The sequence below is a fragment of the Trachypithecus francoisi genome, unplaced genomic scaffold (assembly GCF_009764315.1).
Source record: "Trachypithecus francoisi isolate TF-2019V2 unplaced genomic scaffold, Tfra_2.0 Lachesis_group5, whole genome shotgun sequence".
In the NCBI taxonomy this organism is placed as follows: Eukaryota; Metazoa; Chordata; class Mammalia; order Primates; family Cercopithecidae; genus Trachypithecus; species Trachypithecus francoisi.
In genome coordinates this window covers 56,652,431-56,672,556 of record NW_022681470.1, presented here as the reverse complement: position 1 = coordinate 56,672,556, position 20,126 = coordinate 56,652,431, and the positions used below count along the sequence as shown (strand labels likewise).

Below are 20,126 nucleotides of genomic sequence, written 5' to 3'. Positions count from 1 at the left end.
CACTGTGTCACAGGTCACTACCCCTGCCTAGGAGGGAGATGACGCTGTGTCACAGGTCACCACCCCTGCCTAGAAGGGAGGAACTTTGAGCTGGGTCTTGAAGAATGAGTTGGAGTTTTCCAGAGGAAAAAGAAATCTGGTGGTCTTTCAGGCAGAGGAAACAGCGTATGTTTGGGAGTAAGAGTTTTGGGAGAAAGGCAAAGAGTTCTGTGTAATCAAATTAAAAGGAGTGTGTGAGTGTATTGCTTTGAGCCCCCTTTATATTTTATTTGTGAACCTACTCTGTGAACTTTTCTTCTGTCTATTGCTTTCTGAAGTGTTTAAATAAACAATGATTCAAGATAGAGCCTACACTTAGTAGCCTTTCACTCTATTGTGGAGTGGGTTAAGATGAATCTCCAGGATATTTATAGATTATGCCTTTAACATGTTCACAATATATTGACTAAGACAAACTAGAAGCATTTTGCTTCTGTTTACTTGTGTGAGTGGAAGGAACTGAAGCATAAAGAGCTGTGAATGACTCATTTGGTGGGGGGTGTTAGGCTATAACTTAAGACCTCTGATTTCAAGGGAGCCTTTGGTTCATATCTACACATCTTCCAAGATCTACAGGCATTGTTTTCCACAGCACAAGTACCTCACCATCTTAAGGGAAGGCACATAAAAGGAGCAACTATCTCTGCCAACCTGAGATCCTTTTTATTCTGAAAATACCACCTGTACTCACTGTTTACCACCCACCAAGAAAGCAAGTGTTTAACAGCTCAATCTTGGGTATCCACAGGGCCTTAGCCTATGCTCAGCACAATCTGATGGGAATTGGAGAGCTATAAGATATATATATATATATATATATATTATATATATATATATATATATATTTTTACCTTCTTGGAGTTTGTAATTGGGATGAGATTACCACCCAGTTAGAGCTTAATTACAGAGAGTTGGGCTGGGCATGGTAGCTCAAGTCTGTAATCCCAGCACTTTGGGAAGATGAGGCAGGAGGATGTCTTGAGTCCAGGAGTTCAAGACCAGCCTGGGCAAAAAAGTGAGACCCTATCTCTATAAAAAAATAAAATAAAGTAAATTAGCCAGGTGTGGTGGTGTGTGTTTGTAGTCCCAGGTACTTGGGAGGCTGAGCTGGAAGAATGGCTTGAGCCCAAGAGTTTGAGGCTGCAGTAAGCCAGATTTGCCACTGTATTCCATTCTGAGCAACAGAACCAGATTCTGTCTCAAAAAACAAAAATATTTATGGAGGGTTGACTACAGAAGCACAATAATTCTACCTGTTCCTGATGATGGACTTTCAAAACCTTTTTCTGAATCAGAATTTCCAGCTGCCTCCTGAAACATTTATCAGGATATGCCAAAGACCCTTAAATTCAACAGATTCAAAATCAGATTGGTTAACTTTTTTTCCTATCATTCCTATGTCAAGTGTTCTCTATTCTATGTTTAGGTCTTGGTTAATGGTATTATCTCCTGTTCAGCATGCAAACTAGATATCTGTGGGCCATAAGTGACTTCTTCCTTTCTCTAACACTTCAATATCCAGACTATCACTATGTCATGTTCATTGAATCTTCAAAATGAGTTTCGAATTTCTACTGTAATTTGTTGTAAATGTAATAGTCTGTAATTCATATTATGCCAAAAATGTATAGCTTCTATGCATGGGTAGCCAGGGATGCTGTGGTTGGAACATCTGTTTGACAATGTGTGTTGGCTCAGTTTCTTCCAGTTATGCCCATTTCAGGTTAACTCAGGTTTGCAAGATTTCTCTCCACTCCTGGCTCCCCTCCAAGAGGCATCTGGGTGTGGAGGAAAGCCGACTTGTCTCATGTGATGGGAGAAGTGTATCTGGGGATTGAGAGGTGATGGAGGAAGATACACCTGCTGTCCTCTGAGTTCTTGCTTGTCTCCAGCTGAGGTGTTCTTTGCTTTTCCCTGTGTGTGTCAACCTGTGTTCTCACTAAACCATCAGTGATAGAACTAGTCCCACCTGGTCTTTGGTATGTGTTAGCATCTGCTGTTGCTGAGCTAGGACTCCAACACAGTCTCTGGTCCTGTGGCTGCTGCATTCTGGCTCAAAGTCCCTGCCATTTCTTAAGTCCTTGCAGCATGTCCTGCTCCCCTGAGCAGGTGGGAATCTCTGGCTCTTCTGCACTTTACTTACATGCCTCAAGTCAGGAAACATGTCTGGGTAGACACGTTCACTGGATGGGTAGAGGCTTTTCCCACAGGGTCTGAAAAAGCCACCGCGGTCATTTCTTCCCTTTTGTCAGACATAATTCCTCAGTTTGGCCTTCCCACCTCTATACAGTCTGATAATGGACTGGCCTTTATTAGTCAAATCTTTGCTCCATCTCTAGAAGATGAAGGGCTTTCTCTAGTTTTTCCCCTTTCTGTATGGTCAGGTCATATCATTCCCCATGTGAATGCAGCATTTCAACTCCTTTCCCTGTAGCTGTAAGATGATAGGACTGTAGGGGAATATGATTTATAGAGGAAATAAGGACTACATTTCTTGTTTTCAAAATAGTATTCTTATTACATGTAGACTCATTTATACACACATACCTCTGTGCATTTTTTATTAAAACAGAATTATTACTATACTTATTTTTTGTAACTTCTTTTTAAATCAAACAATATATTTTGCAGCACTTTCCATGCCAGGACATTCAGATATATTTCATTCTTTTTAATGGGTACATAGTATTCCATTCTATGACTGTATCATAATTTGTTTAGTGGTGGATGTTTAGCTTATAGTGTCTTATTTTTTGCTATTATAAATATTTCTGCATCATACATCCTTGTACGTCATGCAAGGAAAATTTACTGTTTCTTTATTTCCCTTACTACTTTAGTGGGCTTGTTTTGTCCTGTTTAAAAAGATTATTTTCTATCCTAAGACCAAATACATATTTTTTCTTTTGTCTTTTATCTTTACTTTTCTTATGTTTTGTTTTTTCTTTTCTCTCTTTTCTTTTATACTTTAACATGTTTAATTCATTTTTATTTTTTAGAAATTTCCATGACGTAGGTAGAATGATCATTTTTCCATATATTATAGAGTTGTGTATTTTTTTCAAAAAAACACATTTTCAGGTCCTCTCTCCCACAGTGGGTGGGTAGTCTGGGTGGGGGGGGGGTCCCTTTTTTCCTCAGCCAAGGCTGAAGGCAAAGATCAGATCTTGAGGATCATTTTCAAGACTGCCATGTGCTGGGAAGCCTTATTTTCCTACCTTAGACATTTGTAGAAAACAAAACAAAACAAAACAAAACAAAAAAGAAACCCAGTTTTTTCACAGAAAAGTTCCTGGTTGGAATCAGTTACTTGGAAAACTTAGGTTGAGTGATGTTCTCATTGATCTCACGTTCATACTCAGCATTTCAGTTCTCATTATTTTGTCTTAAACTACAATTGCCAAATGGCCTAAACCTGTCTTTGCAATAAGGTAGTAGATGTAAATTTTCTCCTCCCCTATTTGCAATAGTTAGGTTGTTAATTAACCGAATGAATACTCGATCTCTGATCCCCATTGCAAACATAATGATGCAAAAGCCAAGATCTGGGCGATTTAAAATCATTGTAGAACCCCGGCGTGAACTTCAAAAGTCAGAACTTGTGCAGTGTTATAATATTTTATTTTATTTTATTTATTTATTTTTGAGACGGAGTCTCGCTCTGTCGCCCAGGCTGGAGTGCAGTGGCGCGATCTTAGCTCACTGCAAGCTCCGCCTCCCGGGTTTACGCCATTCTCCTGCCTCAGCCTCCCTAGTAGCTGGGACTACAGGCGCCCGCCCCCTCGCCCTGCTAGTTTTTTTTTTTGTAGTTTTTAGTAGAGACGGTGTTTCACCGTGTTAGCCAGGATGGTCTCGATCTCCTGACCTCGTGATCCGCCCGTCTGGGCCTCCCAAAGTGCTGGGATTACAGGCTTGAGCCACCTCGCCCGGCCATTTTATTTTATTTTTAAGAGACGGTGTCTCACTGTGTTTCCCAGCCTAGAGTGCAGCCGCACAATCATGGCTGACTGCAGCCTCGAACTCTTAGGCTCAACTAATCCTCCTGCTTCAGCCTGCCGAGTAGCCAGGACTTTAGGCACATGTCCCCACACCTGGCTAATTTTAATTTAAAAAATTTTGTAGAGATGGTGTCTCACTATGTTGCCCAGGCTGTCTACCATAATGTTCAAAACAATTTCAACAGGCTCATTTGTAATAAAATGTAATAGCAGAGTTGTTAAAATCTGCATTTAAAAGATATGTTACATAACTGTTATTTTTGCAAAAAGAGAATTTGTTTTTCTTCTTAAATCTATCTACCTACCTACCAACCTACTCATCTGTATTTAGATCTAGCTATAGATATATTTGAAGAAACAGAAAAAATATGTACAAAGAAGAAAAGTATTTACTGGCACCCAGTTAATTGGTCAACATTTTGGCCAGTTTTCTTCTCATGTTGTATTTATGCAATGCACACATGGTTTATTTACCTACGAAGTAGAAGAGCACCGCCTACATTCTGGCCAAATGTAAAAAGTTGACTATTAAAATTAATATTCAGTGGAACTGAGGCTGAAGGCAAATGTTACCATCAAAAATAAATTTTAATGGCCGGGTGTAGTGGCTCAAGCCTGTAATCCCAGCACTTTGGAAGGCCCAGGTGGGTGGATCACTTGAGGTCAGGAGTTTGAGACCAGCCTGACCAACATGGCGAAAACCTGTCTCTACTAAAAATACAAAAAATTAGCTGGGGGTGGTGGTGGGTGCCTGTAATCCCAACTACTCGGGAGACTGAGGCAGGAGAATCGCTTGAACCTGGGAGGAGGAAGTTGCAGTGAGCCGAGATCGTGCCACTGCACTCCAGCCTGGGCGACAGAGCCAGACTGTGTCTCAAAAAAATCTATATATATATATTTTAATACCAGGGTAAATCCAGTTGATCAAAATAAGATCAATAAGCATAATTATTATTACAATTTCATATTAAAGTTTTTGTAGTAATATTTTAGAAGTTTGACATTATGGCCCAGGCACGATACCTCCTACCTAGATCTTGGCTGCTGGTCTGCTTGTACCTTTGCAGATTCTTCAGATTGTACTTTTGCCTACTAAGGAGATGCTTGTTTCAGCTAAGGGCAGTGAGGGGATATAATGTTCGTTGCCATGTAGTCATCTTTTCACCAAGTTGTTGGATGTTCTCACCTCTGAATTGTAGCCAAATAAAGACTTATCTACTCTTCGTATTCTGCCTTTAAAGATTGGGTCATTGGTAATTGTGCAATTTCACTGAGGCAGTTCCACAAATTTAAGCTTTTTTTGCCTGATTACAGAAAAATACTGAATATTGTTGTGCTCATGTTTTTGGTTTTAAAAAATTTAAGCCTGGGCAGCATGGTGAGATCCCACCCGTACTAAAAGTTATCTTATTTTTTGAGACCAAGTCTCACTCTGTTGCCCAGGCTGAGTGCAGTGGTGTGATCACAGCTCACTGTAGCCTTGACCCCCTTGGCTCAAGTGATCCTCCTATCTTAGCCTCCTGAGTAGAGGGGACTACAGGTGTGCACCACCACACCTGGATAATTTTTTGTATTTTTAGTAGAAATGAGGTTTTGCCATATTGCCCAGGCTGGCCTCAAACTCCTGGACTCGAGTAATCTGCCTGCCTTAGCTTTCCAAAGTGCTGGAATTAGAAGTGTGAGCCACTATGCCCAGCCGCTACTAACAATTAAAAAAACTAGCCACATGTGGTGGCATGGCTGTAGTCCTAGCTACTTGGGAGGCTGAGGCAGGAGGATCACTTGAATCTGGGAGGTGACTGTGGGAGGTGAACCCAGGAGGTATGATCGTGCCCACCTGGAAGACAGAGCAAGACCTTGTTTAAAAGAAAAAAAAGTGTATGCACGTGATGTATATAATTATGTGGACAAAATTTATCCTTAAGCCTTGGGTTTGGAAAAGTACCAGTGGAGCAATGTAACCGGTTTTCAGGTTAGCAAAAGCTCTGAATTTCCATCTGCATCTCAGTTCTCACTCACTGCACACACACCAATGCCAGCACCTTTGGTGGAGCGGCATGACTTGAAGCTCCCCATGGCAGGTATCATCAGGCAATACTTACCCTCTCGTGGGACTCTCCAGCCAACAAACCCCTTTCTCTGCAAGGGACTGCTTGTGAGTGAACTCTGTGCTGTAGCTATTCATCTCTGTAAAGTATAATGCTAAGGGTTTCTTTTGAACAAGTAACTGTTTTTTCTTTTTCCTTCTTCAGTAACTACTCTTCCTCATTGTTTGACCATGTTATATGAGTACATGATCAGGCAGCTCTATATCCTCTTACATGTCATGTTGTTGTCTTTCACTGCAGAAGAATGATGAATGTGACCCCAATCTTGCTGCCACAGCCGACAATTCTGTTACTTTACCCTCTGCTATAATTACTTCCTGAGCACATATAACCAAATGATGTGAACTAAACATATGGCTGTGATTCTTAAGCCACTCAGAACCTTGTTTGTTCCATTGTCAGTGACAACCGCATGACACCTTCCTTTACCGATTTCCCATTTGTAAAGATTTCTTTAATCACACGAATGTGTGAGATTGGTGTTCAAGATTAAGAAATTTCTTGATGTGAAAGTAAAGCCAAATGCAGTACTGTAATGCATTTGGTAATGACAAATTGGTTTTGGTGCTGACATGTAGACAAAAATTTCTGTTTCTAAAAGTTCACATGTCTAATATACAAATATATTTAATAATATTAACATTTTTGTCAAAGTGGAATATAATTGAGGTATAATCTTTTTGGTAACCTGGATTTTAGAATTTACATCCCGTGGCTGGGTGTGGTAGCTCACGCCTGTAAATTCCAGCACTCTGGGAGGCCAAGGCAGGAGGATTGCTTGAGTCCAGGAATTAAAGACCAGCTGGGCATCATAGAACAACCCCGTCTCACTAAACAAAATAAATTTAAAAAATTTCTTTAAAAAAATAATTTACATCCTGGGCACATATCAGAAATTCATCATTTTCAATGTCTAAAAATTACTAGATTCTGTGAAAAACATTTCAACAAGCTTGTTAAAAATTGTAGCTTTCATAGATTCTATACTATAAGGGGTTATCTTATTTGTCAAGTCTGTTGTATATCATTTGTTCATAAAATATGTTTAGGTACCTCGTTTTTCTCTAGCTTTTCCTTTTTCCCATATGAATCATCGAGAGTGCATAAGTTTTTAAAAATGAGTATTCTCATATTAACACATAACACTCTGCTGATTGGTCTTATTTTACATATTAACACTCTGCTGATTGGTCTTATTTTACATTCATAACTTTGAACCACAAATTGGACCTTGACAGTGGTACCTGGTAATTACACTACACTCTCGAGTAGTTGGGATTACATTCCTGCGTCTGGTTCATTTTTGTATTTTTAGTAGAGGTGGGGTTTCGCCATGTTGGCCAGGCTGGTCTTGAACTCCTGAGCTCAAGTGATTCACCTGCCTTGGCCTCCCAAAGTGCTGGGATTACAGGTGTGAGCCACTGTTCCCTGCCAAAAGACTCACACTGTCTGCATTCTTCTTAAATTTCCAATAGTTCCTCTCTATCTTCACTCTGCTGATGCTTCTCGTTTCACTGAAGAAACCTGAACGTGCTTAGAAGTTCCCTAGACATCCACCCTCGCCTTACCCACCTGCTAGCATCTCTTCCCACTTACTCCAGTTTCCTGCTTATTCCCGTTGTAGATGAACTCTCCATGTTAGCTGAGCCAGTTAGTCCACATACATATAGATCCTCACTCCTCTTGTCAAGGACCTATCAAGGACAGCCGTTCAGCAAGTATTCCATCTGATCAGTTTTTCACTTTTTACTGCGTCATTTTATTATCGTATTAATACTCTGTTACCTATCTTATCTTTAAAAAAAGTTCTTCACAACATCACTTCTTTTTCTGAAAGATGAATATTCACTTTACAAAGAGAATGGTATTAAATTGCCACAAACAGCTCCATTTATAGATAAATATAACCATACATGACACCAGTAGCTGGTTGAAACTTGCTTTCCCAAGATGCTTATATGACTCCAGCTCTTAAGTTAAGCACACAAATCTCTGTTCTGCCATTGATATTAAAAAGTCCCTCAGAGATAATGGTTTTGTTTTACATATTCACAGGTGGGGAAAACATCAACCCATCTGCCCAGCCCTCTCCTTAGAGGTGAGCTTCCATCTGCAGGTCCCCTAAGCCAATATCAGCTCATTCTTAAAAAAAAAAAAAACAAAAAGCAAACAAACAAAAAAACTATTGATAATTTGAAAAGGCTTTTGCAGCACACCAAAATACTTATTCATACATACGCAAAAAATCTTGAATCACAGCTGGTGGCTCACGCCTGTAATCCCAGCACTTTGGGAGGCTGAGGCAGGCGGATCACCTGAGGTCGGCAGTTCAAGACCAGTCTGACCAACATGGATGGAGAAACCTCATCTCTACTAAAAATACAAAAATTGGCCAGGCATGGTGGTGTGCACCAGTAGTCCCAGCTACTCAGGAGACTGAGGCAGGAGAATCTCTTGAACCTGGGAGGCAGAGGTTGTGGTGAGCCGAGATTGTGCCACTGAACTCCAGCCCGGGCAAAAAGAGCGAAAATCCATTCCCCCACCCAAAAAAAAAAAAAAAAAATTGAATCAGGTTTATTATTTTAAAGTTAAACAGATAACCTAACATTGCCAAGAGTAGATAATGAAAAGGAAGAAAAACACTAAATTATTAATTATAAAATATATTCTTTGGAAAAAATTCTAATAAGGTTATCATTAATATTTAAAAACCAAAGAGAAAAAAATAGACAATTGTTCTTTGATCCATTAGTAATTTAAATAAAAATGAAAATCTCTTCAAAAGCAGGTATAAATTGAATTTTTAAAAGAGTTTCAGATAACAAGCACTGCTAATTCATACACTGATGATTCTTTACCAGCAATTTGCAGTCAAGAAAAATCCTTAATGTGGTTACTTCTTTAGTTTTTTAATTGTCATAATTTTTTTTTGTTTTAAAAAAATACTTCACGTGACAGCTTAAAAAATAAGTGGTTATTTTGGGGAAGGACTCCAATATTTAATCTTACTCAAGTCAGGTTACCCATTAGTAGACAAACTAGTGATATTGATGATTTTTAAAAATTACAATCATTTTTACTCCAGTTTTTAGTTATCTCTTCATATTTCATGAAAATGAACCAAATTAAATGTACCAAATTAAAAAAATTTTTGGCCGGGCGCGGTGGCTCAAGCCTGTAATCCCAGCACTTTGGGAGGCCGAGACGGGCGGATCACGAGGTCAGGAGATCGAGACCATCCTGGCTAACACGGTGAAACCCCGTCTCTACTAAAAAAATACAACAAATTAGCCGGGCGAGATGGCGGGCGCCTGTAGTCCCAGCTACTCGGGAGGCTGAGGCGAGAGAATGGCGTAAACCCGGGAGGCGGAGCTTGCAGTGAGCTGAGATCCGGCCACTGCACTCCAGCCTGGGCGACAGAGCGAGACTCCGTCTCAAAAAAAAAAAAAAAAAAATTTTTATTAATGATGCTTTGAATCTGGATTTGATGAAAGATACCAACCTGAGACAAGAGCTGACTCCTTCACAAGAGTCCAGTTCTTCAAACCCTGTGGGAAACGTCTTTATTTGCACTTATGTCAATTCTTGATATAACCAATCATACTAGGATATTATCTTATAAAAATATACCATATATTGGACACTGATGTCAGTGCATTTCAGAAAATGTGTCTATATACTGTGTAAAGTTTATTAGCATTTGAACGAAATGCTCTTATTCACACAGTTAAGTCTTAGGTGCTCAGGACAGCAAGGTGGCATGGGATCCACCGTTACGAACTTGGAAATTTGCAATGGTCCTCAGCATCCTGGCACAGAGGCAACCCTCCCCAGGAGGACTTGGCAGCACTGGGCAAGGTGAGCCAGCGTTTAGATAATTTGACCCGCTTACTTTTCTGTCTTCATTCTTCTTCACTTTCATTTTCAGGGTCTAAATCAGAATCTCCATGTAATTCGTTTTCACTTGCCATATCTCTGTCCTCACCATTTTCTTCATCTTTTCCTTCAGCATCCTCATCTTCCTCTTCATCAACATCCTCATCTTTTCCACTTTCACTTTTTTCCTCGTCTTCATCCCAATTATCATCAGAATCCTTATCTGCTATTTCATCATCAGACTCCTCTTCTGAAGATTCTTCTTCATACATTAACGTTGCTTTCTGTCCAGGGGAAGTTGTTCCCTTTGTTTTTGTTTTTGGTTTTTGTTGTTGTTGTTGCTGTTACTTGTGTAATTAGAAGAATAAACTTTTCATGAAGGTATGAAAGTTTCTGAAAAGTTTTTACTCTGTTTTCCATTAACTGGTGGAGTGTCCCTACCTGGGGTACCAGGTCAGGCATGTGGACAGGTATGATGCATGAATTGTTTTTTTAAAATTATTATTTATGTATTAATTCATATTTTTATATTTTTGAGGCAGAGTCTGGCTGTGTTGCCCAGGCTGGGGTGCAATGTCACAATCTCAGCTCACCACAACCTCCACCTCCGGGGTTCAAGCGATCCTCCTGCCTCTGCATCCCGAGTAGCTGGGATTACAGGCATCTGCTGCCACATCTGGCTAATTTTTATATTTTTAGTAGAGATGGACTTTTGCCATGTTGGCCAGATTGGTCTTGAACTCCTGAACTCAGGTGATCCACCCGCCTTGGCCTCCAAAAGTTCTGGGATTACAAGCATGAGCCAATGCGCCTGGCCAGATGCATGAACTGTTAACGCACATTTTAGCCACTGAACCATTAGCACAGCACTGTTACGTTTTCCTTGTAACCTCTTTGTAGGCCCGCTGGATCTGCTTCTCATCCTTCACTCTCCCTGCCCTGGGATTGTATCTCCCTATAAAGCATTCATGCTTAAATCTTGTTCAGGCTCTGTTTTTTAGAGAACCTTGGCTAAGCCATGAGCTGTTTGCTTTTTTTCTCCCTGTTTTTTTTGAGACAGAGTCTTACTCTGTCTCCCAGGCTGGAGTGCAGTGGTGTGATCTGGGCTCACTGCAACCACTGCCTCCCAGGTTCAAGCAATTCTCCTGCCTCAGCCTCCCAAATAGCTGGGATTACAGGCATGTGCCGCCACACCCGGCTAATTTTTTTTGGTATTTTTAGTAGATATAGGGTTTCATCATGTTGGCCAGGCTGGTCTCGAACTCCTAACCTCAGGTGATTTGCTGGCCTCAGCCTCCCAAAGTGCCCGGATTACAGGTGTGAGCCACCGTGCCCGACCTTTTCCTCCCTTTTGTGAGACTCGCCTGTGTGTAGTCTTAGTCTTTGTCCTTTTTCCTTTTGGGATATTTATATTTTGTCTAATGATTTGCAATAGCCCTTCATCAGTTGGAGGCTATTACATTTTGTTTTAGTATGTTTTAAAATTAAAAGGTACTATTTATTTTTATTTTTCTGCACTTTGGGATACTTTTTTTGTTTTTATTATTTCGTTATGTTTTAATTGTGAACTATATTAAAATATAGAAGAGTATCCAAACATACATCAACCAATAACATAATAATAACATACTAAAATGAAAAACCGTATAATTATTTCTGTTAAGAATTAGATATTGCTGGGCTCAGTGGTAATCCCAGGGCTTTGGGAGGCTGAGGTGGGAGGATAGCTTAAGCCAGGGGTTTGAGACCAGCCTGGGCAACATAGTAAGACCCTGCCTCCACAAAAAGTAAAAATGCATAGTGGTATATTCCTATAATCCTAGCTAACCTGGAAGCTGAGGCGGGAGGATCATTTCAGCCAAGAGTTTGAGTCTGCAGTGAACCATGATCATCCCGTCATGCCACTGCACTCCAGCCTGGGTGACTGAGCAAGATTCTGGCTCTAAAAAAAAGAAAGAAAGAAATAGATCATTGCCAGTACTACAGAATCCCCCTCTGTGGCTCTCTCCAATCACATCCTCTTTCTTCCTCTATTCTGCAACATTCTTGTGATTTTTCTTTCCATACCCTGCGTGTGTGCATGTATGTGTTTGTATATAGTTGTGTATAATACACATATATAGCTGATTGCTTCTCAGCCCTGCAGCAGGAACTGTGTTTATGTACACATATCTACATACATATATACATATGTGCACACACATATGTAAACACACAGAAGAAAGAAACAGTAGTTTTCACAACTCCTTACTTTTCATCTTTTCAGTTGTCTTTTTTTTGAGACAAGGTCTCATTCTGTTGCCCAGGCTGGAGCACAATGGTGCAATTATGGCTTACTACAGTCTCTATCTCCTAGGCTCAAGGGATCCTCCTGCCTCAGCCTCCCAAGTCGCTGGGACTATAGGCATGTGCCACCATCCATGGCAAATTAATTTTTTTTTTTTTTGGAGAGATAAGGTCTCACTATGTTGCCCAGTCTGGTCTTGAAATCCTGGGCTCAAGCAGTTCTCCCACCTCAGCTTCTCAAATGCTGGGATTACGGTGTGAGCCACCATACCTGGCCTGTTTACAGTTGTTTCTCCCACTCCTTTCTCATCCACAAAAGAATTACATCAATGTAAGATGAAGAAACTCAAGGCACATACAGGGAGGCCAGATGATAGATTATTACTCAGAAAACCCAGAATTTAAACCAAAAGGAGAAAGAAGCAAAACTCCAACTGAAGTCATAAAAATTTTAGAAAACCACCATTGATATTCCTAAAATGCTCTAAGATCAGTTGTAGCCATGGATATTGATTTAAGTAGGGAAAAAAATTGAATGAACCTTCTAAGCATTACATAGACTTTTTTTTTTTTTTTTGAGACGGAGTCTTGCTCTGCCGCCCAGGCTGGAGTGCAGTGGCCGGCTCTCAGCTCACTGCAAGCTCCGCCTCCCGGGTTCACGCCATTCTCCTGTCTCAGCCTCCCGAGTAGCTGGGACTACAGGCGCCCGCCTCGTCGCCCGGCTAGTTTTTTGTATTTTTTAGTAGAGACGGGGTTTCGCCGTATTAGCCAGAATGGTCTCGATCTCCTGACCTCGTGATCCGCCCGTCTCGGCCTCCCAAAGTGCTGGGATTACAGGCTTGAGCCACCGCGCCCGGCCTACATAGACTTTATGGACTGAAAAATATAAAGGTGGAATAATGAAAGAAAAATTATCTGATCTATCAATATACAAAACAAATATATTTAATATCTATAGAATATATACTTCGCTGTTGCTTACTATTTTTATATCGAGTTTCCCCCTTATCTGGCACAGTTGAACATAAATATGTGGAAACAGAACTTAAACAAAGATAAAGCCATGCAGTAGTGTGTGCCCATAGTCCTAGCTACTTGGGAGGCTGAAGCAAGAGGCAGGAGGGTCATTTGAACTTAGGAGTTTGAGGTTAAAGTGCCATAGTTGTGTCTGTGAATAGCCACTGCACTTCAGCCTAGGCAACATAGCAAGACCCCATTTATAAAAAGAAAGTTAAGCAAGGGTCATAAAACCATCCTTACATGTTTGGGAGTGACTTTATGTTACTCATAGGCCTTAAAAGTTTGAGGTATCATCCTACTGTCAAGGACCATCATCAACCTTGAATTCACAATATCTTTTTTGGTCTAATTAACTTCCATATAAGCGATGTTATAGTCACTTAGAATATAAAACTATCAGAGGTAGAGTGTATTTATAACTGTTTTATACAGCTCATATCAGAGTAGGTACTTAAATGGATTTTGGTTGTCTAACTAAAAGCATGTCAATTTTATTGATCTTTTCAAAGAACCAACTTTTGTTTTCATTGACTTTTCTCCATTGTTTCTATTTTCTATTTCATTGATTTCCACTTTAATTTTTATTTCCTTTCTTTTCTTTGCTTTGAATTTAATTTGCTCTTCTGTTTATAGTTTCTTCAGGTGGAAGCTTAGATTATTATTTGAAATATTTTTTTTTCATTCTTTTCTTTTTCCAGAGATAAGGTCTCACTCTGTCACTCAGGATGTAGTGCGGTGGTGCAATCTCCACTCACTGTAACTTTGAACTCCTACGCTCAAGTGATCCTCCTGCCTCAGCCTCCTGAGTAGCTGGGATTACAGGCACATGTCACCACACTCAGCTAATTCTTAAATTTCTTTGTAGAGTTATGGTCTCATTATGTTGGCCAGGCTGATCTTGAACTCTGGCCCAAGTGATGCTCCTGCCTCAGTCTCCCAAAGTGCTGGGATTACAGGTGTGAGCTACTGCACCAGGCCTTTTTTACTATTCTAATTTACCTTTTCACAGCTAAAACATTTCCCTTTGAGTACTTGTTTACCTCCATACAATAAATTATGATATGTTTAAAAATGGCACTTGATTAAACATTCTCATGGTATGGAACATCGTTGTCATCTAGCTTGTAGTACTGTTGAGAAATTCAAAACCATTCATGTGGGTCCTTCATACCACCGCCTTTTTTCATTTTGTAGCTCTTTATTTCCAGTATTCTGAAGTTGTACAATCATGTGCCATAATGTTGTCTATTTTTATCCACTCAAGTGTCCTGAGCAGTTGACTGCTTCTTTCTAGGTACCCAGGCCCTTCATTTCTGCAGAATTTTCACGTACTATATCCACGGTAATTTCTTAGGATGTATATATATATAGTTTGTTTGTTTGTTTTGTTTTGAGACAGGGTCTCACCCTGTCACTCAGGTTGGAGTGAAGTGGTGTGATCAGAGCTCAGAGCAAGCGGACTGTAATTTTGGCCTCCTGGGCTCCGGCAATCCTGCTGCCTCAGCCTCCTAAGTAACTGGGACTACAGGTGGATGCCACCATGCCTGGCTGACTTTTATTTTATTTTATTTTGTAGAGATGGGCTCTCACTGTGTTGTCCAGGCTGATCTTGAACTCCCGGCCTCAAATGATTCTTTCCCATCAGCCTCCTGAGTGGCTGGGATTACACCTGTGTCCAGCCCATGATGATTTCTTTATTTCTATTTTCTCTTTCTCTATTTCTACAACTCCTATTATTCATATATCTAGTATTTTGGTTAGAATATCTTTGAATTTTCTTAGCTTCCCTTTACTTTTTCCACTTTTTGTTTTGTGTTTTTGCTCTACTTACAGAGATATTTCCTTAACTATATTTTAAACCTCTTCTACTGAGTTGTTTATTTTTATCCTTTAAAAAAGAGATGGAGACTATCCTGGCCAACAAGGATGAGTTTGCGTCCTTTGTAGGGACATGGATGCAGCTGGAAACCATCATTCTTAGCAAACTATCACAAGAACAGAAAACCAAACACCGCATGTTCTCACTCATAGGTGGGAACTGAACAATGAGATCACTTGGACTCGGGAAGGGGAACATCACACACCGGGGCCTATCATGGGGAGGTGGGAGGGGGAAGGGATTGCATTGAGAGTTATACCTGATATAAATGATGAATTGATGGGTGCTGACGAGTTGATGGGTGCAGCACAGCAACATGGCACAAGTATACATATGTAACAAACCTGCACGTTATGCACATGTACCCTAGAACTTAAAGTATAATTTTAAAAAAAATTGATTTTTTGATTTTTAAAATGATTTATTTATTTTAATTTTTTAAATGGACAAACTGTACATTTTCATGGGCTACATAGTGATGTTTCAATAAATAGACTGTATAGTGATCAGATTAGGATAATTAGCATATCCATCATCTCAAACATTTACCATTTCTTTGTACTGGGGACGTTCGATATCCCCTTTCTACCTATTTGAAACTATATAATATATTATTGTTAACTGTAGTCATCCTACAGTGGAATAGAACACTAGAACTTATTCCTCCTATCTAGATGTAATTTTGCATCCTTTAACAAATCCTTACTTATCCCTCCCTATTCATCCTTTTTACCTCCCTTTGCCAGCCTGTAGTAGCCTCCATCCTACTTATTACTTCTATGAGATCAACTTTTTTAGCTTCCACATATGAATGAGAACATGTGGTGTGTAACTTTCTGTTCCCGGCTTATTTCACATGGCAGGATTTCCTCCAGTTCCATCTATGCTGCCAAAGATGACAGGATTTCATTCTTTTTTTATGGCTGAATAGTATTCCATCGTGCATATATCCCACATTTTCTTTATTTGTTCATCTGTTGTTGGACACCTTGGTTGATTCAATAATTTGGCTATTGTGAATAAGGCTGAAATAAACATGGGAGCGCAGACGTCTCTTTGATATAATGATTTCCTTTCCTTTGGATAAATGCCCAACTGGAGGATTGCTGGATGACACAGTAATTCTGTTTGTAGTGTTTTGAGGAACCTGTATACTGTTCTCCACAGTGGGTGTGCTCATTTACATTTCCACCAACAGTGTATGACAGTTCCCCCTTCTCCACATTCTCACCATCATTTATCATTTTTTGTCTTCTTGACAATAGCCATCCTAACTGGGGTGAGAAAAAAAATTTTATTTTTAATTGTGATTAAAAAACACTGTTCCTTTATTTTTGAAATTGAGGTATTAAATAATAACACCACCTACCTCTAGAGCTATTGTGAGGAGTGAATGAGGTGAATTATGTAAAATGCTTGTTACTTACAGAAATGCCTGGTGCATAGTAATCCTTCAAGATATATTAGCAAGAATTTTTTATCTGAAAGGGAAGAGATTAAAGAGAATGAGACAGGGGAGATGATTATAAATTGGTTGAGTTGGTCAAGTAGCATTTTCCATATAAATAGCTCCATGGTTACTTTTGTCATATTGTATTATTTCTATGTCTGATTTGAACTCATAGAAGGCAAGAAGTAACTCCAATTATAGACTAGTGTAGGATATGTAACTAGTAGACTGGCTCAGGACATGTAATGTGCATACACTAAATGCTTGTTTAATCCGTATTGAGATATGGACTCAGGTGATCAGTGTGCACAGAAAGGGATGAATAAAATAGACCTGATGAGGGAAGAATTAGTTATCCTTAAATGATTGAAGCTGAGATGGGAGAGGCAAAAAGAACAGCAGAGATGGTTCCAGGGTTTTGACTTGGGTAACATAAAATCATTATATTTTTACAGAAGAAGGGAAATCAGCAAATAATGAGTTTTGGAGATAAAATAGTGAGTTTGATTTTATTGCAGTCACTTCGAAGTGAGTCAGTCATTTATTTATTCAACAAATATGATTGAGTTTTTACCATGTATGATGAGGTACTTTGTCCACATTATCTTTATAACATAAAATAGTGTGTGCAGGTCAGGAGCAGTGGCCCTGTAATCCCAGCACTTTGGGAGGCGGAGGCAGAAGGATCACCTGAGGTCAGGAGTTCAAGACCAGCCTGGCCAACATGATGAAACCCAATCTCTACTAAAAATACAAAAAAGTTAGCCGGGCATGGTGGCATGCATCGGTATTCTCAGCTAGTTGGAAGGTTGAGGCAGGAGAATCACTTGAACCCAAGAGGTGAAGTTTGCAGTGAGCCAAGATTGTGCCATTGCACTCTAGCCTGGGCGATAGAGCGAGACTCCGTCTCAAAATGAAAAAAATAGTGTATGCCTTTCCTGTTTTGCATTTGTCAGCTTCTTCCTCCTTTTTTCTTTCTTTGAGCTGCCTTTTGTTTTGTTCAATTGTCGATATTTATTAATCAGTGTGATCTCCAACATATCAACATGATTTCATGCATTTGGAGGAGAACTATTTCCTACATAAGTGGAAAATTGTGTGAGTGGCTTCTGGAAGACCTTCATTCTAAGCAGCTTTATGGTGAAACATTTTATTTAGAAATCTGGACCTTTGGCCAGGCACAGTGGCTCATGCCTTAATCCCAGCACTTTGGGAGGCTGAGGCACGAAGATCACCTGAGGTCAGGAGTTTGAGACCAGCCTGGCCAACATGGTGAAACCCCATCTCTACTAAAAATACAAAAATTAGCCAGATGTGATGGTGTGCACCTATAGTCCCAGCCACTCAGGTGGCTGAGGCGTGAGAATCACTTGAACCAGGGAGGTAGAGGCTGCAGTGAACTGAGAGCGTGTCACTGCACTCCAGCCTGGGCAACAGGGAGAGACTCTGTCTCAAAACAAAACAAAACAAAAACAAACAAACAAAAATCTGGACCTTCTTTCTTCAGTTTGCTATAATCCACATTCACTGAGTAGAACTTGTATCAATCACTGGGACCCAGTTTGTTCCAGTGTTCTTTCTGGATTATGGTTTCTGCCTCAATTAACACCTGGATTGAACAGTGCCAGATGCAAGGCATCCAGTGTTGCTCCAGTACCTCCAGCTTCAATAAATTCAAGGAGAGGGATTAACCTGAGGTGTTTCTTGGCCTGACTGAGGATCTGGCAGAGCATGTTTGTGGCAGAGGCCTCCTATTAGAAAGGAGAGAACCAGCCTAGCTATCTGGCCCTGGACTAGGGAGTAGTATCTTGTCTTTCTCTTATAATTGTTTTCTTGCATTTCTTCTCTCTGGTTTCAGTACTATGCTAGTCCTGCTGTCTGTTAGTACATGAATTGCCTCTCACACATTTGCTGCTTTCTTTCCTTACCTTGCTCATTTTCCTTCTTGATCTTTTCTGGTAACCCATGAAATCAAGGGTTCTCGAGCCCATGGTGCACCCCCTTCTGAAGAGCTGAGTTTTGAGCAGTGAATGTGAAGGGGATAATTGCAATTCAGAAGGTTTCTGTGTGTGGAGAGGTTCTACCCAGTTTCTCTTGGATCTTGAACCAAAAAATGATTCCTCTGGAGCATGTTGATAATTTTCAGTCTGACTTCTAACTACCTAGGATAATTTAGGTTATGGTGAGATGAGAGAGGTACAAGTTTGACTGTAACACAAAAAGATCAGTTTTAGATAAAGCCAAGAAGACTTAATGAGTTGTGCTTCACAGAAACATTTCTATGTAAGAGAGCATCTTGTTTTCAGGTGAACATTAACATTGGCCAGCATAAGCCAGGAGTATGGAAAAGAACACTGGATCAGGAATCAGAACATCCAGGCACATTAATTCTGAGAGCTGAATTTAGAATCTTTTGTTATTCCCATTCACTGCTGATGTGGTTTGGCTCTGTGTCCCCACCCAAACCTCATCTCAAATTGTAATCCTCAGGTATAGAGGGAGGGAAGTGATTGGATAATGGGGGTGGTTTCCCCCATGCTGTCCTCATGATAGTGAATTAATTCTCACGAGATCTGATGGTTCCATAAATGATAGTTTTTCTTGGGCTCTCGCAAGCAGTCTCTCCTGCTGCCTTGTGAAGAAGTTGCCTGCTTCCCCTCTCCCCTTCTGACATGATTGTAAGTTTCCTGAGGTCTTCTAGTCATGAGGAACTGTGAGTCAATTAAACCTCCTTTCTTTATAAATTACCCAGTCTCGGTCATGTCTTTATAGCAGTGTGAGAATAGAATGGACTAATACAACTGCTTTTTTTTTTTTTTTTCTGACAGAGCCTCGCTCTGTCACCCAGGCTGGAGTGCAGTGGCATGATCATGGCTCACTGCAGCCTCAACCTCCGAGGCTCAAGTGATTCTTCTGCCTCAGTCTTCCTTGTAGGTGGGACTACAGGCACATGCCACCATGCTGAGATAATTTTTGCATTTGAGGTTTCTCCATGTTGCCCAGACTGGTATTAAACTCCTAAGTTCAAGTGATCCTCCCGCCTTGGCCTCCCAAAGTGTTGGGATTACAAATGTGAGCCACCACACCTGACCTCCCATTCAGTGCTTTACCATGATTTACTTTGAGTAAAATCGGGTGGAACTGAAACTTGAGTAATTTCCAATTGGCGATAGTTGAATCAGGAGCAGTACTGAGATTTATTTTGCTAAGCTAACCCTTAATTTGTGGAAAACACACATTAAATATGTAAATAAGACTTGGGGGCAGGAAGAGATTTTTAAGTTGTTCAACAGAATAAAATATTTTGAGGCACTTAAAAAATTCCATAAAGCATTTCAGAAGCACAACTTACGCATGGATAATTTACGTGCTAATTGTAATTCAAACTCTTCTCTCTAAACTAATTCTCTAAAGATCTCTACCAGGTTATTTTTTTTCTGCTAGATTAGTTTATGTTGTTTGTACTTGAG

General features: G+C 40.1%; 1 non-coding gene and 2 pseudogenes across 1 annotated transcript; 1 reads left to right on the top strand and 2 right to left on the bottom strand.

Moving 5' to 3' along the window:
* The first annotated feature begins 3,144 nt into the window (after positions 1-3,144).
* LOC117077073 lies at positions 3,145-3,268 on the top strand. Its single transcript, XR_004434659.1, has one exon.
* Positions 3,269-10,047: 6,779 nt separating this feature from the next.
* On the bottom strand, positions 10,048-10,483 carry LOC117074066 (annotated as a pseudogene).
* A 6,441-nt stretch (positions 10,484-16,924) lies between these two features.
* On the bottom strand, positions 16,925-18,389 carry LOC117074065 (annotated as a pseudogene).
* Between the last annotated feature and the right edge of the window lie 1,737 nt (positions 18,390-20,126).